Below are 26,321 nucleotides of genomic sequence, written 5' to 3'. Positions count from 1 at the left end.
ATATTATATCATACTGTTCATACACCAGAAAACAGAAACAGAAACGTCTTTCTGAATTGATACACCTTATTTCGCAACTGGATGAGCAACACTCTACAACCCCCTCTCCAGAACTGTATAAACAAAGACTAACGTTACAAACTGAATTTAATTTAATCTCAACCCGGCAGTCAGAGTCTATGATTCTCAAATCTAGGGGAAGATGGTATGAACACGGAGAAAAAGCATCTAAAATTTTAGCACATCAGCTTTGTAAATCAGAAGCATCTCGTATAATCCCTGAAATTAGGACTAAATCTGGACATGTCACCACTACACCACAAAAAATAAATGAGAGTTTCAGAATATTCTATTCCAGTCTCTATGATTCTGAATCTTTAAACACACCTGAACTGTTTGAGGCTTGTTTTGATGGAATGACAGTTCTGACTTTAACCTCGGCATTCAGAGACCAATTGGAGGAGCAAATTACAGTGGAAGAAATTAAATTGGTGATTAGCTCAATGCAGAATGGCAAATCCCCGGGTCCGGATGGGTATCCGGTTGAATTTTTCAAGACCTTTAAAGACAGTTAATCACCTTTATTACGAGACATGTTCATTGAGTCATTTGTTTCAAAATGTCTTCCCCTAACGCTTCGACAAGCAAACATCTCACTCCTACTGAAGCCAAATAAGGATCCACTAGAGTCTTCATCATATCGTCCTATATCACTCTTAAATGTAGATTTAAAAATACCATCAAAAATACTTGCTGTCAGGCTAGAGCAATATCTACCGTTGTTAATTTCTCCAGATCAGACAGGTTTCGTGAGGGGTAGGCGTGGTTTTTTCAACCTGCGCAGGTTTTTAAACATATTACACACCAAGTCAACTACAGCGCCTGAAATTGCCTTATTACTCGATGCTGAGAAGGCATTTGACCGGGTGTAGTGGGATTATCTGTTTTATCTCTAAATAAATTTGGATTTGGCCCTAATTTCATTTCATGGATTCAGTTACTTTACTCCTCACCTATGGCACGTGTTAGAACGAATTCGTTATTCTCTTCTTATTTCCCACTTCTCCGTGGTACGAGACAAGGATGTCCCTTATCCCCTCTTCTTTTTGCATTATCAATTGAACCATTGGTGATTAAACTGCGAGCTGACAACTGCATTAAGGGCATCTTCAGAGGTGACCAGGAGCACAAAATATCCTTATATGCTGATGATCTCCTGCTGTATGTCAGAGCCTTTATGCTCTCTTCCCTGTGCTCTTGCCATTTTTGAATGTTTTGGTAATATTTCAGGTTACAAGTTGAACCTGCATAAAAGTGAACTTCTCTGTGTCAACTCTATAGCCAGGAAGATTTCATTTTCAGATTTTCAATTTAAAGTTAAATCAGGGTATGTGACCTATCTGGGGGTTAAGGTTACCCACTCATACAAAGGTCTTTATGAAAGAAACTTTGTCCTGCTGCTTAAGAATACGGAGACAGATCTTCAGAGATGGAACAATTTACCACTGTCATTAATTGGCTGCATCAATTCTATCAAAATGAACAGACTACCCAGGTTCCTTTATTTATTTCAATGTATCCCATGCTACTTACCCAATAAGTATTTTATAACACTGAATAATAGAGTTGGATGTCTCGAGACCGGTCTTGGTCTCGAGACCGGTCTCGAGACCACTTTTACGTGGTCTTGGTCTTGTCTTGGTCTCGACGGACTTTTGTCTTGGTCTCGGTCTTGGTCTCGCTGTTTCGATCTTCCGTTCTCAAATCGACATAGTGTTCCGGAGATTTGGAGTCAACCATTAGCGGAGCGGGGGTGGCTTACTGGGCTTAAGCCGGGTCATTTTTTTTTCAGAAGCATGGGGCACCGTCGTAAATTCCCCCTAATTTTGGTATGATCCGAGCTCAGGTACTAGGCGACTGAGCACAGCACGCATGTGAGCGAGGGGGGAGAAGCTGCTGCCTGCGAGTTTGCTGCAGACAGAGGAGAGCTTAAGTTTGACCAGGTACCAAAGCAAATCATTCGTACTGAACTAATAATGTAAATATGACGGTGTATCACAAAAGATTGATATCAAACTGATCAGTTGGTTATGTTACTTGCTCTTGAGTGAATCAACAAATGGATCAATAAAAAGCCGAACAACAATGCTGATTTTTTAGAGAGTCTTAGCCTACATTTCATATTTTCAGTTGTTACCCTCCACGGCTAAACAAACTCTAAATCGGTTTCAATTGTGTACTGATGAACACAACAATGGACATAAGAAGCTTCTTTCAAAGAAAAACTCAGGTAGATGTTATTTTATATATTATGCTTTGTATGTTGTTCAGTATATCTATGCAAAACAAGAGGAATTTCAATACACAGCAGTATATTCACAGATGAAACCAGATATTTACACTTTAGGTAGAAAACATAAAAACTATTTTTACTGTTAAACATTAATTTAGAGTAAACTTTTGTTTTAGATAAATAAATGTTGAAATATCTTTGAATTAGTTTAATGACAGAATAAAGAGAGACAGAGCTGTCTATTTTTATCCCTTTCATCAAATTTAGGAGAACATATACACTAAGTTTATTGTTAATTAATAAGAAAAACTCCAGACATTCCATTCTGAGCTTAAGAAGCTTCTGATAGGTTCGTAGAGTCCATGTGAGTAAATTGGTGGCACAGCTGTGGAAGCATATAAGGCAAAACACAGAGCCTGTTTCTGTGACATGGGAAAATCAAGAGATGTCAACCAAAACACCAGGAACAGAATTGTGGAGCTCCATAAGTGTGGCTCAATTTTGAATACAATTTGGTGCCATTTGCAATTAAGAAATACATATAGTTTTCTCTTTACTCTTAAAGTTAACAAATATGTTTTTATATTTATCAATCTAAAAAATAAACATTTAGTCTGATTTGATGTTACAATTAAAAAGTGTTTGTGTTTTTATCTGAAGAGTATGTAAATATCTGGTTTCAACTGTATATTTGATGATGTTGGTGTTTGGCTTGATTGTCAGCACAAAGAGGGAGAGAGAGGAACAGAGAGGGAGAGAGAGGGAGAGAGAGGAACAAAGAGGGAGAGAGAGGGAGAGAGAGGAACAGAGAGGGAGAGAGAGGACAGAACAGAGATGGAACAAGAGCAGGTGAGACACACATGTTAGTCAAATGGTTGTTTGCCAAAACTCATCAGAACATGTATCTAGTGCCTAGTGTTTTCTTTTTAGATACCATTTGTTACTTTTCAAATTCTATATTTATTAAGTTATGCAGGCTTGTTTGCACAACAAGGCTAAATAATTATATAAACTTTTCTGAATCTAAATAGTGTACTTTGGTAGAATTAAAAAAATAAGTGTAGTGCAGGTCTATGATGATTTTCAGTGCTACTATCATCTAGTTCTGATTCTGGTTCCGTCTTGGTTAAGTCCTAAGTAGTCCTGATTTTGAACTGTTGTAGTCCTGTTTTAATTCCGGATCAGTTCTGGGTCTGGTTGAATTGGGGTTTAGTCCCTGTGTCTTGATACAGCCCCGACTTTGTTCTGCCTTGCTGCTTAATTAAAAAACTAGTTTAAGGTGTCCTGCATATGTGATATATATTTTTTTCCTATATGAAGTCATTCTTTTTTGAACAAAACTCAAAACAGAGCCTAATAATCTTTCAGTCATTTCTACCCTCACTTAATTTCCTTTCGCTGCTCAGCTCTCACACAGTGGCTCAGCTATGCTCCAATCCCTCCATATTGTGGCCAATCACATGCGAGGATATAGGATAATATCATTATGTGAAAAACAGAGAGGGTGAGAGACGCGACAGTCAAGTGGAGCGTGCGTCTGTCCTCTCAGCAAGTGAGTGAGACAGTAGACAGTGGTGAGGAGGGCTGTGCGAAAGCAAAAACACATAAATATGCCTGACACCTGTAAACGAAGCAGCATCTGGCTGCAGTTTAAAGACTTTTTTTGTCTCGGTCTTGGTTTTGGTCTTGGTCTCGTCTCGACTCGGTCTCGGTCTTGGTCTTGTCTTGGTCTCGATACCCTCTGGTCTTGGTCTTGTCTTGGTCTCGGATTAGGCGGTCTTGACTACAAGTCTACTGAATAAGCATATCTCTGCTTTTATTTGGAATGGCAAAAGTCCACGAATTCGTAAAGATTTCATGTAGAGAACTAGGCCAGTGGGTGGATTAGCCTTGCCAAACTTTCAGTCTTATTATTGGGCTGCAAATATTCGAAATATGCTGTGCTGGATAACTAGTTTTACTACAGAGACTCCAGCTTGGCTCCAAATTGAGTCATCCAATTGTGGCAAAACATGCCTATCAGCTTTGTTGAGTTCAGCTCTCCCATTAGAACTGTACACCTATAAACGTAACCCTTTGTTGTATGACTCGCTCAGAATCTGGGTGCAATGTAGGAAAAGGTTTGGGTTACACTTAATGTCAATTAAAGCACCTATCTGCTCAAATCATATGTTCCCACCCTCCATGATGGATTCTGCCTTTAAAATAAGGGAAAGTAATGGACTTAGAAATATCAAAGACCTTTTTGTAGATGGGATTTTTGCCTCATTCACGCAGCTCCTGAAGCAGTTTAATGTTCCTCGGCAACATTTTTTCCGCTATCTACAAATTCGCCACTTTGTAAAGAGTCGATTTCCTTCATTTCCGGAACTACCTGAGGAAACTTCTTTGGATAAAATTATTAATATAAACATTCATAAGAGAGGGGCGATTAAAGAAATCTATGCTATATTATTAGATCTTCAATCTCCTTCTCTCTCCATCCTTAAAGCACAGTGGGAGAAAGTCTTTGGGATGACTATGACTATCTTTTCTCCATAGGGTACACTCTTCTTCGATATGTGCCAGGTATGGGCTCCTCCGATTCAAGGTCCTGCACCGATTACATATCTCCAAGGAAAAGTTAGCCAAGTTCTATCCAGGAGCTGACCCTCTGTGTAACACATGTAAAGCAGAAACTCCTTCATACCTTTTGGACATGCCCCAATCTTCATAACTCTCTTTCAGAGATGTATAACGTTAAATATGATCCTTCTGCTCTAACAGCTATCTTTGGGGTGATACCTCAAAACATCACTTTGCCAAAATACTATTCGAATTCTATTGCCTTTGCTTCACTTATCGCAAGGCGCCTTATACTTTTAAGATGGAAGCAGGAAGCTCCTCCCACACATGAACAGTGGCTTGCAGAGCTCATGAGGTTTTTGCATTTAGAAAAGATGAGATATACACTGGCAGGTTCAACCACCAAATTTCTTAAGGCATGGCAGCCATTCCTGATGTACATGGAAACATTTAAAATGACCACCTTATCACGACCGGATACCATATCTCTATATCACTATCATAGTTAACTGTACACTGAATGTCCCTTATACATTTTAGTTTTATATTTGTTTGTTGTTGTTTGTTTGTTTTTGTTTTTTGTTTTGTTTTGTAGGGGTTTCTTTGGTTTGTTTGTTTGTTTTCCTTCTCTATTTCTGTTATCTTTTGGGGTATTGTACATACTGAACAGCAAACTACTGTATGTTCAAAGTTTTGTTATTAGCATGCTGCTGTGACTGAAAATAACATTTATAAAAAAAATAATGAAAAAAATAAACAATCACGTGAAATAGTATGCAGAGTGTTTACGGATGAGAAGCTAAAAAGAGCCGTCAGGTGCTAAAAAATAAAGCTTAGAACAGGCTTTTCCCCGCAGCACGCCGTGTAATAAATACTCACAAAGAAAACTGCAGTCGTTTCAACTTTTGTAACACTCGACTCCAGGTACACGACGCCCAGCTGAAAACACTTCAGGCAAGTCGAGCTGCCGGAGATTCACAGAATTTACAGAAAATGTAAAATTTTTGTGATATATATCATTGTCAGGACGATAGATGTCTTATATCGGGATATGAGATTTTGGTCATATCACACAGCCCCAACTCCTCCTCCTTCCAGTACATCCTTGACAAGATTTCCTTTATCTGCCAAATCACTGAGATCCACTTCAGCACAACAGCTGCAAAGAACAGCTGCAACACAGGAGCAGACCCTTGAAATGAACGGCCCTCTGTGCTGCAGTACACACACCGAGTTAAACACCACAACCACAGACGCAGGAATTTAGCAGCCAGTAGGCTGGCTGAGGATTTTCAGGAATGAGTTTCATCTTTCAGGTGTATCAGGTTCTCCACTACATTTCTCAGCTTTCATCTCAGCCTTGCTTGACCCACCCCAAATAAAGCCACGGGGGCAGACCCCTGTCCACACTTCACTTTAAACAAAATCCTACATTTGTATGTAGCACATCGAGGAGATGTATGTCAAAGGTCACCTAAAATCAGACCCTGCAGGTCACGCTAGCAAAAACAGCCAGAACACCGGCTCTCTGACGCCGACAAACTCACGTTCATGTTTACAAGGTGTGGCATAAACAGCAGTCTGACATTCAGTGGTGTCACTGTAACATCTTCCATGCAGAGGAATGCAGCTCCTCCTAGTCCTCCTCCAAGCCCCACTCAGTGCCATGAAACAGCATTCAGCCCCCTTCAGATGTCAAGCTTACATTTTCAGATCATCAAACAAATCTTAGAGCAAACATGACAACAGAAAATGTTCATGAAAGCTCCAGCGACAGTGTTACCGAACATGACAACACAATGGACAACACAATCAGGAGTGTTGAGATAATTTGGCTATTTAAAGTCCAACAAAGGAGCAGAACAGTAAAGGAAGACTGTCCCCGGTGTAGAAAGCAGAGATGTTCCTGGCGACCCATTTCTTACTCGGGTAACCACCTAGTCTGAAACTAAAAACACTCAGATATTAAGCTAAATTAGAGAACAGTATACATTACTGTTACAGCACATTTTGGTCCCAGCTGCTGTCGTGACTTGAAATATGTGTAGAAAAAGGCTCAAAGATAAATTATTGAATCATTTGAAGACTAATAAAAAGCAGAAACAAATGAAAACCCTCAAAGCTAAGTATACCATGCAGGTTCGGACACCAAGTGGCTCTGCCAGAAACAGACTTATTGAGGCACAGTTCTGCTTTCTTTCCATCTATTTGTCACCCTAAACCTGTTGTCTGCACCCCTCCATCCCTGTCACTTGTCCAAATTGACTCCTGTGGCCGTCAACTTCTTCTGAATGACGATTTCGGTGGGCCGTAAACGAACCTTTGGACTACCAGAACAAGCTAGTGTTAGCGGATGTTAGCCGCGGACACAGACTAATTCATCTCCACCAACAGGGTTTTTATGCTTTTGATCACCGCGGGGGACACTCTACTTTCTCACCCACACTGCCAAAGAAGTACATAATCAAATGTAATCTAAAGTACAGAACGAGGTCAGTGGGCCCTGCCGTTATCTTTACTGGCTAACTGACGCCATTGCTAACCAGGCTAACCCCTCGGCCAAACCCCTGCAGCCCAAAAACTCAGAGCTCAACTGTTTCCCACCAGGCTGCCCCTTTATTGTTCTTACTACTATTAAGTATCAAGAACCCTTTGCTTTGAAATGTCCTCGGTGAAGGAGGAATTCAAATCATCTGTGACGGCCTTGCAACTAACAGTGGACTCACATGGCTCCACTATAAAGGACCTAGAGCCTGTAGTGATGAGCTGGCTGTTGCTAACAGTGTGGTGAACACGCTAAGTGGCAGGCTTAGTTGTTTAATCTAATTGGTACAGTTTTATTTGATGCCGGATGCTGGTACATTTTGGTGTCCTAAATGTTTGGCAGCCATCTGCCACCAGATGGTGCACGGCTGTAGCCAATACAAATATACATGGCCAGTAAAACTCAGAGCCACAGGCCTGAGGGTGGTTCGCTTTGACACTGAATCATATTTAATAATGAACATTTACACCATCATGACGCCTGATTTTCAGCAGTGAAAGAATCTGCACGGAGAAACAGGGCAAAGTCCAGAAGGCTCACACCCAGGACTCCTTTAAAGCCGCACAGACACACATGCACAACCACTCATAAACATGAACACACACCAAATCCTCCTCATCCGGGAGACAAAACAATGTCAGAACTCTTTTTGTTTCCTATTAATGTCAGAAAGCCTTCCAAGGACACAGAGTAACAGTGATTTACATTTAACAAAGAGGATGTGGAACAAAGCGTGGCAACACCACAAAGTTATTTCACTACAAATAACGAGTGTTTTAAACTCTGCATGTGAACGTCTCCCCACACACCAAAGAACACGTTAAATACACGTCCTCCCCGTCTTCGCTCAGGTGGAGTAAACCCTCAGAACCAACGGCCGATAGGTCGGGCACCCACATCGGTACCACTAAGGTCTTGTTAATGCTCGTGGTGGTGGAGTGGCGGCTGTTTTTAGGAAGAAGCTACGGTGGCCCTGAAGTGCAAACCACAAAAACAAATCACAAAACGCACAACAAATTGAAAAGCGCAAAAACAAATTGAAAAGCGCAAAAACAAATTGAAAAGCGCAAAAACAAATTCACTTAACGCAAAAACAAATTCACTTAACGCAAAAACAAATTGAAAAGCGCAAAAACAAATTCACTTAACGCAAAAACAAATTGAAAAGCGCAAAAACAAATTGAAAAGCGCAAAAACAAAAACCAAACCGGAAGAGGTAGGTACCAATGCTGCAACAACAGGCATCACTGATTGGATGATGGATCCGGTAGCCTTTTGAACCGGAAGTTGTTCTGTTCGGAAGTTTGGTGACTGCTCTACCAACTTTTTTCCACAACTTGGACAAAACATGTTGGCTGTATCCCAATTCAGGGTCTGCAGCCTTAAAGGCTGCATTTTAAGGCCGATTACGTCACAGCGGCGCGCCGAAGGCTGTCCCAATTCAAAGGCTGCTCGAAATGCGGCCCTCAAATTCGGCCTTCATTTCCCTGAATTTTAAGGCTGTGGGGGTGTAGACTTCGTGGCCCAACATATCCCACAATTTATAGCGCGGCAGTCACTGTGGATAATTTTGCTGCAGACGGCAGAAGCGTAGCGGCCGAAGAGTAAACTGTTAAACGTAAGTACTGAATATGATGTCACTTTTTTATGTGCAAATGTTTAATAATGAGGAACATTAAAACATTACTGTTGGCCACATGTCGGCAAAGTTATTTGCCATTAGCGATGTTTGTACTTTCAGTGTTTACTTTGTTTTAAAGCATTTAAAATATAATAATACAATAGTTGACCTTAATCTTACAGAGAATGTGATGATTTTATGGATAATTAAAGTCAGTCATATATCTACAAACACAACAAGCTGAAAGTCAGTGATGCTGCTCGGTTTGCAGTCCTGAATATGACGGCACAAGCAGGATTCACTGCACTGTTAATGTTAGCTATGTTATATTGCTGCCTCTGTTCGGTGGTGTCGAGCCAAACGGACTTTAACGTGTGTTTGAACGAGCTGACGGTTCACTCGTTAAGCTGAAAGAAAGATGCTTTAATCACAGGAGTCACACATGTGTCCACTGGACCATCTGGAACTCTTCTTGTTTAGCACTCGTAATAACACAAACACTAAATCCTCCTTCTCTTGTGCTGTTTTGTAGCAGTGTGTACACTGAGAGACTGTCACCTGTCTGTCTGTCCTGCACTCTCTCTCTGTTTCTTTCTCTCTGATTGTGGAATAAAAGTATGAACATGTATTTATAAGTTACACTTGTGTTTGAATCCTGCAGCTTATCACACATTTGATTTCCATGTGTGACAACTGCAAGTGTCCAGAGTGAGGACAGACTGAGGGACCCACTGCTGCACATCATCTGTGAGGCTTTGCACCCCTGATGATCCACCAGGACAAACTCAGCAGTGTGTGAGGAAGAGGAGGAGGAAGAGCCAGCAGCAGCTGACAGATGTGGAGAATAGACAGACTGTTCCCTGTTTGTGAAGGACTGCTAGGAAAGTTTAACATAACTAATTATCTGTCCTGAATCAGTCTTATTAGGTAATGTTCAAATAATGTTATCATCCCAGTGTTTTCAGTGTGGGAGAAAGTACTCAGGGCCTTCAAGTTACACACTATGAAAGGCAGCAACAAGTTTAATATTCAGAAACCTAAAGTATGTATCAGCAGCAGAATGGAGCTAAAAATACATGTTTGTTTCAGTTCTATGAAGCTTTGAGTATTTTGGATTAGTAGCACTGCTGTGTTTGTTGCATCATATTGCTGTAATTGTTTATATGCTTTATATATTCTGAGGTAAGTTGATCTATAGTGTTACATCATATTCTATAAGGATGTTATGTGTTTGTATACTTTCTGCCCAGTTTGACCCATTTAGCAGAAGTCAGCCTGTTTAAGGCTCTGATATCTATTCTGTATGACTTAAAGCAGTTATGACATGCTCTGATTTTCTCACCCAATAAAGGGATATTTAATGTATCAGTCTGATCTTCATTCTATCAGAAACAGTTATCACAGCTCGTACATTTTCTATTTACACATATATGTAAGCATTGAGCCAAATTTAGTAATGCCAACATATTACACGGACAATATTTGTCTCTTATATATAATACATCTACATATACACTGTCAAAGATACTTGAGTGTCTTTGAGTGAAGATTTAAGGTGATAGGACATATAAATAACTGCAACTTGAATCTTTACTGAAGCTCAGTATTAGACAGAGTTCACTCACATGAATTTCACTCACATGTGCTGTACCAGTGTACCTGCACATGTGATGTGACAATAGAAGTGATTTGATTTGAGAGTTCAAACTCACTGCTGTAATAACTTATGATTAATATAATAACTATAATATTGGCCATATCATATTTACACTGACTTTAGTCTCATGAACAACATTAGCTAATTGTTATTTACTAGCTAATCTTAAATGACTGTTCAGTACAGATATGAAGGCCAGCAATCATATTTTACGGTCCTGTGGTCTCAGCCTCAGATACTGTTAGGGTTCAATGTTGAGAGAAGAATCCATAAAAAACCACAGATCCGGTCCAGTGTGGAATTAGACAGTATTTTAATAAACACATGTGTGAGTTCAACAACCCAATCAGTGTTGAACTGTCTTTATCATATTCAGACAACTGTTTTATGGGGTTAAGAATTGTACAGCCCCCTTTTCTGTTACTAGGCAGATTTACGTCACACCAAAACCACAATGACTTTTAACATAGAACATCATCTTCGTGTCGACGGCTGATGCTTCCTGTCAGCCCGCCTTCGCTGTCGCTTATCTCCCTGGAACATCAGGTGCACTTCCTGTAGAAAATGTCACTCATACAGGCACAACTTTGCAGTCTAAAACTCATTTAGTAGGTAAGAGTTTATATCTGTGTGTGTGTGCACGTGCAGGGGCGCGTGCATGCTGTGTACTGCGTACGTGTCATGACCTCTCACTATTTGTCTGTCTGTACGTGCAGAGTTTGCATCTGCTTTCTGAACCTTAGTTGACCTCAACTTAAGCAACTTGAACTTTCCCCTATCAGTGATCCCTCTAACTAAGTGTGTGGGTGGTTACGTGTATGTCCGAACCAAGACTATATATGTAATCTACTGAATAAACACCCTACTCTTCAGCTTGTGCTCACTCTGCTTTCGGTTTCACTTCTGCAAAAGCACGCCGTTTCCTGTCAGCCTGCAACTCAGTTTTCTCACCCACTGAAGACTATGTAAGAATATAAAAACATTCAAAACCTTTAAATTATAGATTCAACTGATTATAACTAAACCTGTAATAAAGACTAATATAATACCAATATATTTGAACATCTGAATGCATCTGAATGCAACATCACATGAAATGGTAATGATGATTATAAAATAGCAGCAAATAATAGCAGTAAAATATTTCTCCCCTTCACACTCCCACTCTCGACCTCTGGCACACCAGAGGTCGCCATACATTATGTTGGGTCACTCCTTGGCCCATTCAACTGTTTCCCTGTCCACCCCTGACGTCATGGACATTTAGGATCACTGTTCTTAGCTCTGACCCTCTCTTGGCATCCTGTGACTTAACCAATCAGACAACCTCATGTCATCTAGGTGGTCTTAGTTATAAAATGCCCGCTCCCACTTGAGAACACTTCATGCTTAAGTGGTCTCTGCTCCTCTTCTGGGTCCCACTCTAGTGGAAATCTGGCCACCTGCAAAGGAAACAAAACACTTTCTCCCTAGTACGGCTTCCCTGCCTTATGTCCCTCAGTTGTCTTCTTTATTCAAACCTAATGTTACTCAACCTAATGTTACTCAAAACATGAACCTAATTACGTATTTGGTTTTTCGACATTTATTTTCATATCTTATTCAACATTACTCAGCATTTGTAAACCTCTGAAAGCGTTGTCTTTAAGAGGATCAAAGGAAGCACGTCTCTGCATGTGCTTCCTCTTTGCTCCTTATCTGATCATCAACATCCTGTGCACAAACTGTCGCTGCTGCTGCAAGTGCCTCTCATCTAAAGTCACCTATCACAAGCAAAATCATCATAAAATCATTATAACGGCTTATTCTACTAAAAGGATCAAAGAAAAAACAACCACTTTAATCACTCAGTGTAAGCACCTAGTTAATTGCTCCTAGATAAACTTCATCATAGCTAAAAGCTGAACTCTAACTGTATTTTGAACTCCCATTTCCTGGGTGATAACCTGTTTGAATATATCATTTTATTTCATTTTGCTGCTTTTAATGTAATGACTCCTTCTAACTTAAACTTTATCAGACTTAACCAACATATATAAGCTTTCTCCCTTTGCTTCTGTTTTAAACAACAACTTTTTTTACTTCAACAAGCATTTGTTATTCTGTAACTGCATTTTATATAAGAGGACTAATTTAGAACTGCATGTGTTATCTCCGTATTTTACATGTCACCCCATTTAGTTACCACCGAAACTCCTATTCAGTTCCTCTTTCTGTCATTTGTTATTGGGCCAACTCAAATTCAGTTAAAAGCTAAAGGAATTTCAGGCCCTAGGCCTCACCTATGTTTAAACCATATGTGTTTGTAAGCGTGAATGCTGTTTATCCTTCTGTTGCTCCAAGTCCCCTACAATATATCGACTGAGACATAACGCTCATCGAAGCTTATGACCTTTAAATGGACCGAACCTCAACTCTGTTAATGAGCACGATTGCAATGTGTAAGAAAAAATCATTTCTACATATATAATCTCCAATATTATTCATTTGAGTCCATAACACTTTTAACATCCTCATAAAAAGCTCTCCTCTACCCTAAAAATAAATCTATTTACTCTCTGTTTCTAAAGCCTACATTATAACAACATTCTAGCATTATGTCACTGTGACAACTTATCCTAAAAATCAAAAAGAAATCCCACATTTTCTACTCATCAAATGTTCACTATTTTCCCCAAAGCATATCCTTTATTCCCACAGTTTCCCCTTTAAATTTGGTGTACAACTTCTTTTTAACCCCAGCAATTTATCTTCTAAACAGGATTCAGTTCATTTTACTCCTTTCTTTAGAATTAACAATCTCCGCCTCAGTTTTACTATATCTAGATTATCAAACAACCCCAATCGTTATAAAATCCTAGTAAAACCCCTTTCAAATTAAACAAATTAAATCTTAAATCCCTCTCTTTTTTGACACATCTCATGTGGCAAAAAACTCAAAATGCTCCACCCAAGCTTAAAACATTAAAAGGGAAAAAAGGTTAGTCATATCATATCATTTCTCAGAACACTTCAGCCATCCTCCCCTCCGGTGTTTTGCTCCAGCCCTGAAAACCTGTGTTTAAGGAACAAAATCAATTTAATCATCATGTCAAATCTCCTCAAAATCGTTGCTCCATGCAAAGTCTGGATCCTTGGAATTTCCTGAAAACAAAACCTGTGTGTTAACCAGAACTTCACATTTCATACTCAATTTCCCCACTTATGATCCAACCTGTGTTATAACCCAAAATAAACTTACCCAGAACAGTTATTAATCATGTGTCACCTCAGTTCATGGTAACTTAAGTTACATCAATGTTTCCCTTTTAGCATTCAGCCTTCTATAATGTAATAACATAATCCAACCCCAGTAAATAATTTTCTCAAAGCACACACCAATGTCCCAAAATCAGCATCCCCAGATTTAAGTCTCCCACTTGTCCTTTCATTTATTTATTTCCCCCTTGGTCCCATCACTTGCATTCACTCACATGCATTCACACATGATATTTTTTGCTGATCTGCAGCCTTCTGCGCACGTCATCAGATGCTCCACATCAGCAAAATGAGCTCAATCATTTGTTTTATTTCGTTTTCCTTTTTAGGAAAATAGTTCTCTATACTTTTGACTGGATTGAATCGATACAATCCATTTTTAGACAGAGACTCGCCGCCAATCAGTCTCTGATTGTAATCAATTATAATTCTGTAAAGCCCACCTGATTTTCGTACTTGGTAATTTTGTCAGCGCCGTCGGTTCACTGTCTTCCAGGCCTGCTTAGAACAAAAATGAAAAAGAGAGCTGATTATTAGCTCATCAAAGTACCAAACAAAATCACCTGACAGGTTTTTTCCTGAGTGCACTACTACAAAAAATTTTTGGGGCCCCTCTCAGACATATCCATGTCTTAATTAAACACCCTCTCTGGAAATAAAACAACAGCCTCAAAAATCTGAAACAATCTTAAATTTCACCCGTTCAACACACCGAAAACCTCGTCAAAAGATCAAAGACCGTTTGCACAATGTCACCCTTCCTCACTTTACCATGTGTTCATTCAGCACAAGATAAAAACCAATTTCAACAACGTATCATCCTTAAATTATAAATTTCCTGTCCAAATCTGCCCCTCTGAACAGACCTGACCACCGTAATCAACTATCCTGATACTTTACCATTATATATTTCTCCCAATACTCTTCAACAGCCACCGCTCTCTCTTGAACTGAACTGAAAGCCTCCGACACACACACACACAGGAAGTGTCTCTGCTCCAGCTAATTTGCATAAACCCACAGCTCAACAGCCAACTTAACAAGAGGAATACATGTTTAAACCTTATCACATTATTGAATTATTTTCATTTTCTTTCTATACTAATCACTTACTTTGATAAATCAGTGCAAGAGCACTCCTGAGTCACTCTTATAAACACTTTTCTTTTGTTTTTTCCATCTATTTTAAATCTTTCCATCAATTGTATTAACCATTCACACCATTCTCTCACTCATACAAGCAGCAAGCAGATCTTCATTGCATATGCTTATGTTCTTAGCCAGGTTTTTAATCAATATCTGTTCATTAAGCTTCAGGAGCTTGTCTTTATAAGGTTAATGCATTTTCTGTTTGTGTGTGTATGGGTATATGTTATTTTGCATCTATGACTTCACAGTCTCCCAGACTTCTTCCCAACTCTCCAGTTAAGCAGTCAGTTTTCTTTTTCCCCGAGTTACTAACCCACATTTTTGATTTCCCACCTTAAATTACCACCCTCCTGGTCTTCAGCCAGGAGCTGGGGCTTGCTTTTCAGGTTCCTGGACACATCATGCTGTGAACAATTCAACCAGAAACTTGCCTTAACTTATCCATAGATGTTAACCTCTAACTTTCTTCCGACTGCTGGATCTGGAGAGCGGTCCAAGTCTGCTTTACTCCTGAAAATAACAAAACTACGACATTTTCATTATTATCACCAGTGGTTAAATAACCCATTTCTCTATCTCCGATCAGAAACATCAATTATGCCAGGCATGTGTTTGTGTTCTTCCCTGCATTTTATGTTAATTGGGTGTAAACTGCTTCTTCATTAAATTAATTCATTGAGTTCTTCGTTGCCTTGCGATGTATTCATGTTAATGTACACTACGTGTAAGCTGTTTCTTCATTGCATCCTATATATTCATATTTAATTTATGCATTTCACCACTGAGCTTTAGATTCAAACTATCTCACTTCTGATTCATTTCAAAAATAATCTCACATGTAACAATTTGTATGTGTGTTTTCTATTCATTAAGGTAATGACAATTATTTTCGTTCATTATTCTTACCTTTTCTAATGTTTACCTCTTTGTTATGCTGTGGTGGACATCCCTAAACAATTCATGAGTTCAGGTTTCAATTTTCAATCCAATTATATCCTATATTCTCGCAGTCAAACTCGTCCAGCTTCATCTCTCACTGGTCCTCTCTGCACAATGTCCTGTTCGGGCTTCAAAGCTCCAGCAAACACAGTCTCAACTCAGCTGTTGTCTTCTTCTCTGTTTCTTTACAGTCTTTCTTTCAGATTAAGTCCCAGCATGGCAAAATATCACTCAATGTCCAGTGCTCTTCCACAATTCTTTATCCCACTGTTCAACTGCCCAGCCTGTATTTTCACAGTACATGTTGCATTACACTTACATGCTGCTGCTGGTCGTCAGTCGTCATCAGTGTTAATGGATCAGTGGCACTGTCGTTTGCCTGCTGTATTCAAGTCCACGATGTTCTGTCGGTCTTCATCAGGCGATTGACTGTCCTTTGAACTTCTTCTCCGCTTCAGGGACAAAGTGAGATCCAGCCGCACAATTTCGAGCCAAAGACTGGCTTATTCTCCCAATTCTTTTAATCTACTTTTCTGCTGCTGAACTCAAGGTTCCAATGTTGAGAGAGTCCACCTGTATTGACACACTTAAAGCATACAATTAGTAATATATTCATTTTTCTTAAAGGCTTCATTTGCTCCATGGGCCTCGTCTGTCTCTCTGTGTTCTTTCTGTACACACTCAGTTCCCATATATGGGCATGCAAAGTTCCTGTTCACTATTTCCTGTCGCTGCAGCCCCGGTACACAGAGCAATATTTCCTGTTCCTCAAACTAATCTAACTCCTTTGTTTGTTTGTTTTCTTGAATTAAAAGCACTTTCAAACTTTAGCACATCCTACTTTTCATCACACAAGAAATATATTTCACACTCCTTTATTCCATACACACCTTTTAAATGCTCTAACCTCTTTCAGACGCCATAAATCGTCTCACACGCACTGCCTTTCTCTCTCTCAAACTTCCCCTTTTCACTTACTCAGACAAATCACCCAGTCACTCCAATCAAATACTGACAGCATTCACACAGTTAAAATCACACAAAATACGCTTTCATACGAGTATTTTGGACATGCCTTCCATGATCAGAAAGAGCAAGTCAAAAGAAAAAGAAAAAGAAAACTGAAACCTCTCATCGTCTCGCAGCTTCTCCCCACACACACATAACTGAAAAATAAAACACACCAACATTTATGGCTCACGAAATATACATCTATCCATATTCAGTCATTTACTATACATCCACACTAATATATTCAAACTGTATTTACACTCTCATAATAAGCAAAACCAACCCCTTATATACAGGCATTTAGCAAAAAGCTCTCAGTCCTCTCGAAATTGAAACCACCCTCTCTGCGCGTCACTGCTGCTCATTTGCATTTACACACACCATCCGTGCACATCCGGCTGTGCATTACTGACACAGAGACTGATCTTACTCATAGATCTCATATTTTATATTACAGACGTCTTTAATTACAACTGCACAGATTTTAGGCCTCTTAAATCCTATGAAGTTTAGACAAATTTATCCATAACGGTCCGACCGATAAAGTCCCTGACTTTTTTGCGACCAATTTTAGCCAGTATTCCGTCCCTGACGGTGGCCCGATTGCTAATACCCTAACCAAATTTATCGTAGCCAAAAAAGCGCAAATAGGAGACTAACTCCTAGCAATTTTGAAGATTCCCCAGTCCTTCCCGGCTCGTCGTGCCGTACTAACCCTACTCTTCAGGGTAGGTCAAGGATAAACGTCTTTATCCAGGAGGGAGCGTTACCTCCGAGAAAATGCGCTTCTTAACAGACGCCGCTGTCGTCCTAGGAAAATTTACAATAATTTGAAACAACAATCTACACCCGAAGCAGGATTATGATTGAGGCAGATCTCCCGTTGTGGACATAGGGGACTCTAACCCACAAAAATGACCATCACACGTAGACCAAATGACCAACGGGACTTGAACCCACACAATGACCAAATTCCCTATCATTCTAAGTTCACTTAGCAGTCCAACTGCTTGGCAGTCCAACTGCCTTAACTCTCTTCATTCCTTTATTCTCATTAACTCAGTACTGTCACTTATACTTCCTTATCATTACTTCAACCGGTAAACTCCATGAAAACTTCACCAAAATTAAAAAACAGACATTCACCAGTAATTTTCAGTGAGTAGACTTTAATTTGACATGTCCAATCTAGCACATTTTGGAAAATTCAACAGGTATGTGCCTTACCTTTGTTTTAAGCCGGCTTGTCTCTCACTTCAGACCACTGACTCCTATCTGCCCATCCAATCACCACAGACCCTGGATCTCTCCATCTACACCAAAATTCCCTCTCTCACCGGACCGAGCCCCCAAATGTTAGGGTTCAATGTTGAGAGAAGAATCCATAAATAACCACAGATCCGGTCCAGTGTGGAATTAGACAGTATTTTAATAAACACATGTGTGAGTTCAACAACCCAATCAGTGTTGAACTGTCTTTATCATATTCAGACAACTGTTTTATGGGGTTAAGAATTGTACAGCCCCCTTTTCTGTTACTAGGCAGATTTACGTCACACCAAAACCACAATGACTTTTAACATAGAACATCATCTTCGTGTCGACGGCTGATGCTTCCTGTCAGCCCGCCTTCGCTGTCGCTTATCTCCCTGGAACATCAGGTGCACTTCCTGTAGAAAATGTCACTCATACAGGCACAACTTTGCAGTCTAAAACTCATTTAGTAGGTAAGAGTTTATATCTGTGTGTGTGTGCACGTGCAGGGGCGTGCATGCATGCTGTGTACTGCGTGCGTGTCATGACCTCTCACTATTTGTCTGTCTGTACGTGCAGAGTTTGCATCTGCTTTCTGAACCTTAGTTGACCTCAACTTAAGCAACTTGAACTTTCCCCTATCAGTGATCCCTCTAACTAAGTGTGTGGGTGGTTACGTGTATGTCCGAACCAAGACTATATATGTAATCTACTGAATAAACACCCTACTCTTCAGCTTGTGCTCACTCTGCTTTCGGTTTCACTTCTGCAAAAGCACGCCGTTTCCTGTCAGCCTGCAACTCAGTTTTCTCACCCACTGAAGACTATGTGTAAGAATATAAAAACATTCAAAAACCTTTAAATTATAGATTCAACTGATTATAACTAAACCTGTAATAAAGACTAATATAATACCAATATATTTGAACATCTGAATGCATCTGAATGCAACATCACATGAAATGGTAATGATGATTATAAAATAGCAGCAAATAATAGCAGTAAAATATTTCTCCCCTTCACAATACGTATTAAATCACACAAAGCTCGTGTAGAAACAAACACACGAACAAAATATGTTCTCCTTCATTTCCGTCAAAGCTGTATGAAACGTTTCCAGCGGTTGGTGTTATGGTTGCTAGGCAACCTGGGCAGCGCGACGGAGGCTAGACCGTCCCATTTCACAAGCCTCGCACTTCCGGCCTTAGCGGTCTTTGAGTATGCGGCCCTTGAGGATCGTTGAGGCTGCGTACTTAAAGGCTGCAGACCCTGAATTGGGATACAGCCGTTGACTGCTCTTTCTCATAACCACGTTCGGCAGAACAACTTCCGGTTCAAAAGGCTACCGGATCCATCATCCAATCAGTGATGCCTGTTGTTGCAGCATTGGTACCTACCTCTTCCGGTTTGGTTTTTGTTGTTGCGCTTTTCAATTTGTTTTTGCGCTTTTCAATTTGTTTTTGCGTTAAGTGATTTGTTGTTGCGCTTTTCAATTTGTTGTGCGTTTTGTGATTTGTTTTTGCGCTTTTCAATTTGTTTTTGCGTTAAGTGAATTTGTTTTTGCGCTTTTCAATTTGTTTTTGCGCTTTTCAATTTGTTTTTGCGTTAAGTGAATTTGTTTTTGCGCTTTTCAATTTGTTTTTGCGCTTTTCAATTTGTTGTGCGTTTTGTGATTTGTTTTTGTGGTTTGCACTTCAGGGCCACCGTAAGAAGCTCCCCTGCAAACAACTCTTAACTGACTCTTATTCAAGTTTTGATCTTCTGATGTTTGAATCGGAGCATCCCCACCCGACACTCGTTGCAGCTGTATACAGACCTCCAAAATATCCCAAGGATTTTATTTTATTTTATCCGATCCCCTTTCTTAAAGATGGGAACGAGCACCCCAGTCTGCCAATCCAGAGGTACCGCCCCTGATCTCCACGCAACATTGCAGAGGCGTGTCAGCCAGGACAGCCCTACAACATCCAGAGCCTTCAGGAACTCGGGGCGGACCTCATCCACCCCAGGGGCTCTGCCACCAAGGAGTTGTTTAACTGCCTCAGTGACCTCGCCCCCGGAGATTGGCAGGTCATCCCCTTCATCCCCAGACTGCTTCCTCCATGGAAGACATGCTAGTGGGATTAAGGAGGTCCTCGAAGTATTCCTTCCACTACCTGACAATTTTCTCAGTCGAAGTCAGCAGTGCTCCACCCACACTATACACAGTGCAGGTAGAGCACCGCTTTTCCCTCCTGAGTCGCCTGACGGTTTACCAGAATCTCTTCAAGGCAGTCAAAGTCTTTTTCCATGGCCTCTCCAAACTCCTCCCACACCTGAGTTTTTGCTTCAGCCACTGCCCGCGCCGCGTTCCGCTTGGCCTGTTGGGCGTATCAGCTGCCTCCGGAGTCCCACAGACTAACCAAGCCCGATAGGACTCCTTCTTCCAATTATTGACTCTGCCCTGAATATTTCCCCAGCTTCTCGTATTAATAGTTATTAATAGTTTTATCAGAAACTTGTGAAAGGTTCTTGCAGTTTGTTATCAATAAGATAAAAACAGCTTCGATCTATGATCGTCCTGCCTTCACATGACCGTTCTAAAATATTCACCTGCTCTGCTGTTTTTGATCAGTTTGAGCCTGTGTGTTTCGATCAGGTGGAGGAACTATGTATGAAGACGTCATCTTGTCCAAATGATGTTGTTCCAACAAATCTTCTAAAAAAGATTTATACTATACTATACTATATTTAAAAAACCTAATCTCGATTCCTCGGTCCTCTCAGATTTCAGGCCTATCTCGGAGATTCCCTTCTTCTCAAAGATTTGGGAAAAGATTGTGTTTGTTGAGCTGCAATCTTTTGTAAATGGACACGATGTTCTTGAGAGGTTTCAGTCTGGTCTTAAAGCTCTTCACAGCACCGAAACTGCACTTTTAAAAGTTCTTAGCGATCTTTTATTAGCCACTGACTCAAGAGACTCAGCTGTGCTTTTGAATCTGACTGCTGCCTTTCATACTGTTGACCACAGCATCTTGATCTCACAATTGCAGCATCAAGGGTTTTCCATTCGAGTGGTTCATACCTGTCTGACAGGGCTTTCTCTGTGAACTTTGGAGATTTTATCCCAGCTCCCCTTACTTCTGGTGTTCCTCAGGGATCTATAATGGGGCCAATGTTATTCTCTATTTATATTCTGCCTCTAGGTCTAATTTTCAGTAAATATAACATTTGTTTCCATTCATAAGCCGATGACACTCAGATCCACCTTCAACTGAAGAGAAGCTGCTCTGCCCCGCTAGAACCATTACTTCAGTGTCTCAGTGAAGTTAAAGCCTGGATGGCCTCTAACTTTCTTAACTTTAATGAGAACAAAACCAAAGTGATAATTTTTGGACCAAGTGGTAATCCCAGCACTTCTCATTTGAACCTGCACAGCTTTGAGCCTTTTATTAAGTCGCATGCTAAAAATGTGAGGATTATATTTGGCAATAATTTCACCTTTGAAAAATAGATTAGCTCAGTTGTTTTTCAAACTGAGGCTTTTATCTAAGGTGAGATCATTTTTATCTTTTAAAAACTTTGAACGGATCATCTATGCTTTTATTACAATCCAACTGGACTATTTTAACTCCTTATATACTGGAGTTAGTCTAACCTGCCTTACAAGACTGCAGTCAGCCCAAAATGCTGCAGCTCGTCTTCTGACACAAACTAAAAGACGTGAACAGTGCAACTTTAGACACCACATGGTTGAATAAACACTTGTTTTTCGAGGTTATTTACTGTTCAAATGTTAGACCGCACTTAGGTGTCGAAAAACGTCCTGGTACGAATGAGTGTACGAGGCTTTTCTGTTCTTCCAAGCTGTTTTTCATCTTTCAGATTAGAATGTCTGGCAATCAAATAACTAAAAATATTGTCAATAATAAATATAACACTGTGGAAATGTCTTGGGTTTTGTGTCAAGCTGATAGAAAGATAAAAGAGTTTATAGATACAATTTAAGTTTGGTTATTTGCTCCTTTGTTGCCTGTAGACATAACACTACTTATAACACTACTTTTCCTCTCTAACGTCAGGTCCATAACCAACAAAATCGACGAACTGAGATTACAGATTGCAGTCAACAAGTGTGTACGGGACAGCAGCATAATATTACTCACAGAGACTTGGCTGCAGCCATCAATTCCGGACTCGGCTATTGAGCTAGCAGGCTACACGGTCCACCGTCACGACAGGAACGGCCACTCCGGTAAGATCAAAGGAGGGGTTTATGCATCTACACCAATGACAGCTGGTGCAAAAACACAAAGATTGTAGACAGCCACTGTTCCCCGGATTTGGAATATTTGACTGTGAAGTGCAGACCCGTCTACATACCTCGCGAGTTTACTGTTGTCATGGTAACGGCCGTGTATGTACCACCCGATGCTAATGCTAACTCGGCCATGGAGGAGCTGCACAAGACAATAAGCAACCAGCAGAACTCCCATCCAAACGCAGTGCACATTATAGCTGGGGACTTCAACCATGCTGATTTAAGGTCAGTATTCCCCAGATTTGAACAGCATATTAAATGTGCAACCAGGGGGAAAAACACACTGGATAAAGCCTACAGCAACATCCAAAAAGGCTACAGAGCAACCCCTCTACCACATCTAGGTTTGTCAGACCACATGTCCGTGCTGCTGATCCCTGCATACACTCCCATTAGGAGAAGAGCCCCCCCAGTCACAAAAACTGTGAAAACCTGGCCAGAAGGTGCATCACATCAGCTGCAGGACTGTTTTGAAAACACGGACTGGAGCGTGTTTGAACATCAGGACCTCGAAGAGCACACAACATCAGTGCTCTCATATATTAACTTCTGTGTCAACAGTGTCACTGTGGACAAACGTCTCCGGTGTATTCCAACCAGAAACCCTGGATGACTAAAGAGGTCCAGGTCCTGCTGAAGCAACGTGGCGCCGCTTTTAGATCCGGTGATGGTGTGCAGTACAGTGCAGCCAGATCTGAGTTGAAAAGAGGCATCAGAGAAGCCAAGGCAGCGTGCAAGAGAAGGATCGAAGACCACTTCAGCACCAACAACTCACGACAGGTATGGCAAGGAGTTCAGCACTTAACCAACTACAAACCTTGCAATACCACGTTGACTGAGGGCAATGCGGAGCTTCGAGGAGCTGAACCACTTCTTCGCGCTTTGAGGTGAAGGGACCAGAGGCAGCAGCAGCAAAAACATCGGACAGCAGCAGCAGCCCAAGCCTCATAGTGCAGGAATATGAGGTGAGGCGCACACTGAGGGCAGTGAACCCCAGGAAGGCCGCCGGACCAGATGGGGTAACCGCAAAGGTCCTAAAAGAGTGTGCAGACCAGCTGGCTGGGGTCTTCACTAAGATCTTCAACACTTCACTGTCCCAGTCCTGCATCCCGCCGTGCCTAAAGTCAGCCACAATTGTCCCACTGCCAAAGCGTACTAACATTAGCAGCCTCAACGACTACCCCACCAGTTGCTCTAACACCTGTTATAATGAAGTGCTTTGAGAAACTGGTCCGGCGTCACATCATGTCCTGCCTGCCACCCACACTCGACCCACTCCAGTTCGCATACAGAGCTAACAGATCAACTGAAGATGCCATTGCTACAACGCTCCACACCACCATCTCTCACCTGGAAGTGCAGGGCCGTTCGCCAGGCTGCTCTTTGTTGACTTTAGCTCTGCTTTCAATACGATACTCCCGGACAGACTAATAGTTAAACTGCTGGAAATCGGACTTCCTTCTACCACCTGGCGCTGGATCAGAGACTTCCTGTCAGACCGTGTACAGAGAGTTAGAGTGGGGCCTCATCTTTCCTCAGCCCTCAGCCTCAACACCGGCTCTCCACAAGGCTGTGTACTGAGTCCCCTACTGTACACTCTGTACACACATGACTGTGTTAGTACCCACCCAGACAATGCAGTCATCAAGTTTGCAGATGATACCACCAGGTGGGGCTCATCTCAGGGGAGATGAGACGGCGTACAGAGCTGAAGTTCAGAGGCTGTCAGATTGGTGTGTAGATAACAACCTGGACCTCAATACCACCAAGACAAAAGAACTGGTAGTTAACTTCAGAAGGAGGAAGTCCGAGCTGCAGCTTGTCAGCATCAACGGGAGTGCGTGGAAAGGGTCTCCAGTTTCAAGTTTCTGGGTGTGCACATAGACACAGACCTCCAATGGAGCTCTAACACCTCTGCGGTCTTAAAGAAGGCCCAACAGCGTCTCCACTTTCTGAGAATCCTCAGAAAAATGGACCTGAAGAAGGAGCTGCTGACCGTCTTCTACCGCTGCTCCATTGAAAGTGTGCTGACATATTGTATCGGTGTATGGTTCTCCAGCTGCACCACAGCACACAGAAAGGCACTCCAGAGGGTCATCAATATGGCCCAAAAATCATTGGACATCCTCTTCCCTCCCTGAAGGACCTGTACAGCACTCGCTGTCTCAAGAGGGCACGCAGCATCCTACGAGACTGTACACACCCAGGACACCGGGTGTTTAAGCTGCTGCCGTCTGGCAGGAGGTTCAGGCTGCTGAGGTCCCGAACAAACAGACTCAAGGACAGCTTTTACAACAGGGCAACAGCCCTGATCAATGCAAATAGCTGACCTGATTGGCTACCTCCTGGACTTTTTTAGGGGAGGTAACAATGTTTAAAACAATAACAATAATAATATTTATATTTATAACAAGGTGCAATAATAATTAATGTGCAATAATAACAGTGTGCAATACACATAACACTTATTCTTCTTTTTTATTTCTAAGTTAATATACTGTGTTGTGTTGTTTGTGTTGCGTTGTGATGTGTCATATCGTGTCGTGTTGTGTTATATGTAGTACCGACGTAGGACAGTTTTTCCAATTTCATTGTACTACTGTACTATGTATGACTGTGCAATGACAATAAAGAATTATCTTATCTTATCTTATCTTATCTTAACTGACGATATAATTGACACTAGACAAAATACTTTACAACTTCACAACTTTATTAGTGCTTAAACAAGCAGCTGTTTTTTATGTGCAGTTATATAAAGTTATATAAAAAAGTATGTAAAGTTAAATGAAAATGTAACAGTGCAAATTCCTCACGGACAGTTTAACCAAAAAGCATTTCCAGTGGAAATTGGCCGACATGTCCTCAGCATAACCATGTATAATATCCACAAAACTTAAAAAGAGGTTATACACACACAATACGGTAATATTATGTTGAAGCACAGTACGTATCACTCCGTGAGGCGCCTGCCTACGATAGCTGTCATGCTCCCACAATCCATCAAGCGGTGCGGCTTCGTAGCTTAGCAAAGTCGGACTAAAACATTTGACAGATTTTCGAGCGCCGTGTACATAAAATCGTTTCGAGGTCAGTAAACACAACCAGAATTCATACATAAGGCACACGGGATTATAAGGGGCACTGTCGATTTTCAGAAAAATCAAAGTATTGATTTTAAGTGTGCCGTATTTTCCAAAAAATACAGTAACAACGACGGCCCGCTAGCATGCTCTACCAAAAATAGTGCTTTGTTGTGTATCTGACAGACGAAAGCTAAACCAGTTCCACACCACTGAAGTTGCAGCAATGTTACAAACCAATTCTGGTTCATCCGTTTCATTCAACGATCTGCTTTCGCCCTTCTCATTCTCCGTCGCCGCCAATCTTTTTCCGCCATGTGCGTATGAAAACAAAGGCACTGCGCATGCGCGTTTTACCCATATTCTATCGCGATATTTTATTTTCTTATCGTTGCCCAACATTATACCAGTATTACTGTGAACGGTTTGATATGGGCCAGCCCTATTCACAGGTCAGTGTTAAATAGCTGTAACAAACCAACAAAGAAACAAAACAAACCCATTTGAAAATGGTCAGGTATGAGAGAGCTACTGCTCCAGACCATTTTAAAACACGTCTGTCTTCCTGCAAGCAAAAGATCAACAAACCAGGCTGGCTCAACACTTTTTGCATTTATATTTCACTCTCTATAGTTCACAGTCGTGT

At 41.0% G+C, this 26,321-nt stretch overlaps 1 protein-coding gene across 1 annotated transcript in view; it reads right to left on the bottom strand.

Annotated features, from left to right (window-relative positions):
• sypl2a (synaptophysin-like 2a) overlaps positions 1 to 26,321 on the bottom strand; it is a 48,709-nt gene that overhangs the window by 21,365 nt on the left and 1,023 nt on the right. The gene's annotated exons all lie outside the window — the stretch shown is intronic.

The sequence above is a fragment of the Oreochromis aureus genome, linkage group 5 (assembly GCF_013358895.1).
Source record: "Oreochromis aureus strain Israel breed Guangdong linkage group 5, ZZ_aureus, whole genome shotgun sequence".
In the NCBI taxonomy this organism is placed as follows: domain Eukaryota; kingdom Metazoa; phylum Chordata; class Actinopteri; order Cichliformes; family Cichlidae; genus Oreochromis; species Oreochromis aureus.
The sequence above is the reverse complement of the archived record's forward strand: the minus strand, read 5'-3'. Positions and strand labels throughout refer to the sequence as shown.